Below are 5,572 nucleotides of genomic sequence, written 5' to 3'. Positions count from 1 at the left end.
CTGGGCCTCAATTTCCTCATCTATAAAATACAGCCCCTTCCTCACTTAAATATTCTACAAGTGTGTGCTGTATGAGGAGTAACTGATCTTTTACATTTGGCTCAGCATCTGTTTGATGAATATTCCTTAAGTGCTGGGAGCCCAGAGTGCTTTCGACATTATTGAGGATACAAAAGAAATTATATTCTGACTCTTGCCCACCACTTATTTAAGTGGCTGTTAAATGCAAACCTCAAAGTCAGTATATGACAAGTGCTATAAGAGTTTTAGAAGTGTAAGATATCCCTGCATCTCTGGTAACCTCAAGCACACTGGAATGACACTGTGAATATGAAATAAACAGAACACTTTTAGGGACTTCCCTGGTGGCCCAGTGATTAAGAATCCACCTTGCAACACAGGGGATGTGGGTTCGATTCCTGGTCAGGGAACTAGGATCCCACGTGCTGCAGGGCAACTAAGCCTGCAAGTACCGAGCCTGGAAGCCACAACCAGAGAGTCTGTGTGTCTCAACGAAAGATCTGATATGATTCAACTAAGGCCCAGTGCAGCCAAATAAAAAAATTTTAAAAGAGAGAACAATTTAAAATAGCATATGATTACTGATAGATGGGTGGGGATATGCTACTCAAGGTTGAAAGAGGGAGAAATCTCTCTGGGTTTGACAAATCTAAGAAGGTTACTTAGCAACAGGGCTTGGGTTGGCTAAAACGTAATGAGGATGGTGGTAAAGATGATAATGACGAATACAGGCAAACTTACTGAACTCCACGTGTGGAAGGTATTAATAATAAGTATCACATTGAATCCTCACATCAACCTTCTAAAGTAGGCACTATTATTGTCCCCATTTAGCAGACAGGGAAACTGAGGTCCAAAGATTTTATGGAGGAATTTGACCAATCCATAGTAACACTTTGTAGGTATGAAGGGACAGGGGTTAAGAAGGGAGGAAAACGTGAAGAAGGGTCCTCCATTTCTCTAGAAGCAGAATTCCTTGGGTGCTAAGTGGAAACATTTTCATAGCATAATGTCAACGCTTTCAGATTAAACTCCTTCTTTTAAAAATGACTTGAGGCCTCTAGAGTCTATATCCCTATATTTATAACGTACTTTCCAGATCTGAACAAGTACAGAGGACTCATCTCAGATCTTCTCTATGTTACATGTGACCATACTGACAACCCATTTTGGCTTCCATGGCAGTGGGGAACCCACTCCTGTGTCAAGGGAGATGAGATCTGCAGAAATTTGAGGTTCTGTGCTTCTGGGGGTACTCTTTGCTAACTTCTTTGCCTCCTCTTATAGCCCCAGTTTGTTAATTATCATCATCTCCTAAGACTGAGTCCTAGGCCAGCTTCTGTTTACTCATTCATTAACTCAAAATTTGTGAATCACCTACTATCTGAAATTCAGTATTTCTAAAGATCATCTTTAAAGGAGTTTGGTGATTCTACCTACAGTCCTGGTGTCAACTTCAGGGAGCACCTATATATGCGTGACTTACACAGAAACATCCCCACATGGGCCTTTCATCTTCTCCCAGGTGTTTTCAAGACATATGCCGAAACAGAATATTCTGGGAGCAGAATGCATCAGCTCCTCCCTAGATCACTTAAGTCCTCATTTCCCCATTTTAATGAATATCATCCATCTTCCTGGTCCTCTATTGTGTCATTTTTATGGGCAAGGATGATATCTTCTTTTTGCTTTGCCCCCTCAAATAGAGTGGCATATGGTGTATGCCTCACAGCAAACATTCAAACAAAGGTGTCTAAATTATTTAAATGACCAACTGAACTCTGAACTGTAATAAGGCAGCTCAGTGTAGTTCTGTATTCGGTCTCAGATGGTTGAGTGGCAACTCAAATTTTCTTCTTAAATACTTCAGCCATGAATATATATACATACATATATATGGGAAATTTTAAAAATTTTAAGCCAGGCACACCCTACCCCAAATCACTACCATGTAGACTTCTCCTCCTATCCTAAGGAAGAGAGTGGAAGGCTCACTTCTCCTGGTCTCTCCTGTAGATATTTCATTGAGCCAGGGGAAAGGAGGAGGAAGAAACTATCATAAACAGGTCTCTGTATTTTGTAGACTATATAACAGCCAGTCTCAACTTCTTGTTTGATTTTATGATACCATCCTGCCCTTCACCTAAGAACTCTTTGTGGCATTTTTTAAGTTTAGCTAATTTTTTAAAACCTTGTTTTTGAAAAATTTGTGATAAGCCCATGGATCACTAGGGCCACTGAAAGACTGATATTGAGATTGGTTTTATTTATACCAGGAGCTGCAAAATCAAATGCTTTCAGAGGCCAGGCAAGCCATGTAAATTCCCCAGCAGGCTGGGTAGAAGCTGTGGCAAACTGGGGTGTTTAAGTCCCACCCAAGGGGCCAGCTTCAAGTAGGCTGCAGCCCACTGTTGGCATTAGACAGTTTATGATGGGATATATATTAACCGTTCACTAGGACATTGTTCTCTTCTTCTCCTGGTACATAGGAGGACTGAATTTCTCCACCTTTTTGCAATTAAGAATGGCCATGTGTCTTGTTTTGGCCAAAGAGATGTAAACTAAAGTGAGGTATGTTACTCTGGAAGGAAATATTTAACTGCTGCTGCACGGCCCTCTCCACTTCTCTCTCTTTCCATGCCATCTTGACCAGGGACACGTTTGCTGATATGGAGGTGCCATACTGAGCCATCACCTGCAGGACAGCTGCCCTGATTGTCACCTCAATCCACAGCGGTCTTGTGCAGTAAGAATCATCTCTTCTCATGTTAAGCCACTGAGTTTTGGAGGATGTTTACTACTGCAGCATAACCTGTCCTAACCTATATTTCTGTTTTTGGATTTTTTTTTCCAGGAAATAACTTTTTATTTTCTGTTGGAGTACAGTTGATTAATAATGCTGTGTTAATTGCAGGTATACAGCAAAGTGGTTCAGTTATACATGTATCTATTCTTTTTCAAATTCTTTTCCCATTTAGGTTGTTACATAATGTTGAGCAGAGTTCCTTGTGATATATAGTAGGTCCCTCTGATTATTCATTTAAAATATAGCAATGCATACACATCAATTCCAAGTTCTCTAACTATCTCTCCCCGCTATGCCCCCCAACCACGTTTGTTCTCTAAGTCTGTGAGTCTGTTCCTTTTTATGTACATATAAAGTTTTATTTATTTATTGTTGGCTGTGTTGGGTCTTTGTTGCTGCGCAACTTTTCTCCAGTTGTGGTGAGTGGGGCTATTCTTTGTCGTGGTGCGTAGGCTTCCCATTGCAGCGACTTCTCTTGCTGTGGATCTCGGGCTCCAGGACATGCAGGATGCCGTAGCTGCAGCCTGTGGGCTCAGGAGTGATTCCCGTGCTTTGGAGCACAGGCTCAGTAGTGTGTGCACGGGCTCAGTTGCTCCACAGCATGTGGCATCTTCCCCGACCAGGGATTGAACCCGTGTCTCCTGCATTGGCAGGTGGATTCTTTACCGCTGAGCCACCAAGGAAGCCCAAGTATATTTCTTAAACTGATTATTATATGTTACCTTTGATTTTTTTCAAAAGCACAGAAATGGAGATTTTTGAATTTAAATTTTTTGAATTTGCATTAGCTTCGCTCTCAGTAGACTCTCTTACATGGTAGCTTCTGGCAGATTCAGGCCCAACTTTTGGTAGCTTCTCTTCCCAGCAGGTCCACAAAATTGCTAGTCTCATCAGGCTCACTTGGGACCCACGGCAGGCTCTGAGGCAACGCACTGACCAGGGCTGGATATATTAACCAGGACTTTTTTAGCTGCAAGGAATAGGAATCCTAAATTTAAATTGCTTTAGGCTGGGTCACTTGTCCATCCCCAAGAGCCAGTGGTAGATCAGTTCCAATAGCAAGGCAAGGAGAAGCAGACCAACGTGAACATAAATAGGCCAATTTATCGTCTCTCCCTCCAGAGACTTCCAGAGGCAATGACTATGTAGAAGAGCCTAGTAGAGGATCATGTGGCTGGAGGTCTGTCAGTAATGCCTAACGCGGCTCCCATTAGGCATTACTGACAGAAGTCTTAAAATTTAAAAGCATCCATATCAAATAATGGAGGAGACCTAATGGATATTATAGGGAGATGGAAGGAGCTGAAGCCCTCCAAGTTACTGCTTGGTGCCACCCCTGTAGTGTATTTTACTTGTGGACGAAGCAAAAACCCAATTGGCCTGCCAGTGGCCCAGTCAACAGTGGAGAGGACTGCTCTAACTACACAAACTAATTATTAGTCCCACACATAGATCAGCATCATCGACTGAATGGACATGAGTTTGAGCAAACTCCGGGAGATAGGGAAGGTCAGGGAAGCCTGGCATGCTACAGTCCATGGGGCTGCAGAGAGTCGGACACGACTGAGCGACTGAACAACCCATAGATCAGTTTGTTTTTCCAAAGTCTCAGATGAAGACGCATAGAGTAACATTCTCCCTGTTCAGTGTTTTCTTCCATATAACTGTCCAGACTTCAGTCTCGGGGAAACAACGTAAGCTGGTTTCACAGTACCCAGCTTTGATCTTTATGCTATAGAAAAGGTGTAGTCGACCTTTCTGTAGCTGAGAGTCATGTTCTTTCACAAGACTATCATATTACCACTCATTTTCTGTTGTATCTTCTTTCAGGGCCTTACTTTCTTTTTACTTGCTAACTTCAATGCTTTGAGGGAGAGAGTTGTCAGTGAAGGTGAAAATGGTCAGTGTCATGGGGATTTGCTCTGTCTTTCCTGCCATAACACCAGTCCTCTGATCCAGAAATACTTTCCTGCACTGGGGCCATAAGGAGAATAGGACCTCACTGTCCTCCTGTTGAAGAGACCTGCTCGCTGGGCTCTGCTCGCTTGCTCCCATCTGTCTCAAGGCTTGTTGTTTCTTTCGCTCTGAGCATCTGCACTCCAAGAAGGCATGAACTTTTTCTTTCACTTCCTTTCTTCTGCGGGTGATGATCTGACATCACCCTGAGAAAGAGGCTGAAGGTCGCCGAATATAAACACTGTCACTCCTCACTGGCTGAGGCAGAAAGGCAGAGGGTTGAGTGAGCACCCAGGGGTCTGGAGGAAGGGGACAGAAACCACGATGCCAAGGGCTTGGGCGCCACATGTGTGCTTGAGGGCTCAGAGTCTCTGTGCCTTTATACACTGAAGGCACCGGAGAGGACACATTTCCTCTGGAGTCACCCTTAACCATCTGCCACTCTAGGAGGATGCAGGTAGGAGTCTAGTTGGCAATGGAAGTTGTCATGGGGAAGAAGGCCATTTGGGGTGGGCTGAGGGCTGGGCTGCTCACAGGAGTGTCCCTGGGCGGAAAAGACTAGGGGGCAAACTGTGTGAGCCACTGGGACAGGGAAAGGGGCTCAGGTTGCTGCCCAAGGAAGGCAGGTCTCTCGCACTGAACCACCACCCTGGGGCTTAAGGACAGCTGAAGTGGCCAAGTGGGCTAGTGGGTCGGGGTGAGAAGCACCCAACAAACGCCTTGGTCCTCTGCCCATCCTTCTATAGAAAATGAAGCAGGCTTGAGAGATATTTCCTCACTCAGTGCTGA

The 5,572-nt window shown here is 44.1% G+C and overlaps 1 protein-coding gene across 1 annotated transcript in view; it reads left to right on the top strand.

The window, feature by feature from the left end:
- Positions 1 to 5,029: 5,029 nt before the first annotated feature.
- The window catches only part of JDP2 (Jun dimerization protein 2), a 45,585-nt gene continuing 45,042 nt past the window's right edge, over positions 5,030 to 5,572 (top strand). Inside the window, exon 1 of the mRNA XM_010855720.1 lies at positions 5,030 to 5,240. The gene's annotated coding sequence lies outside the window, so the exon portion shown is untranslated. The remainder of the gene's footprint in view (positions 5,241 to 5,572) is intronic.

The sequence above is a fragment of the Bison bison genome, unplaced genomic scaffold (genome assembly GCF_000754665.1).
Source record: "Bison bison bison isolate TAMUID 2011002044 unplaced genomic scaffold, Bison_UMD1.0 scf7180017864368, whole genome shotgun sequence".
NCBI lineage: Eukaryota > Metazoa > Chordata > Mammalia > Artiodactyla > Bovidae > Bison > Bison bison.
This window is presented reverse-complemented; position numbering and strand designations above follow the sequence as displayed.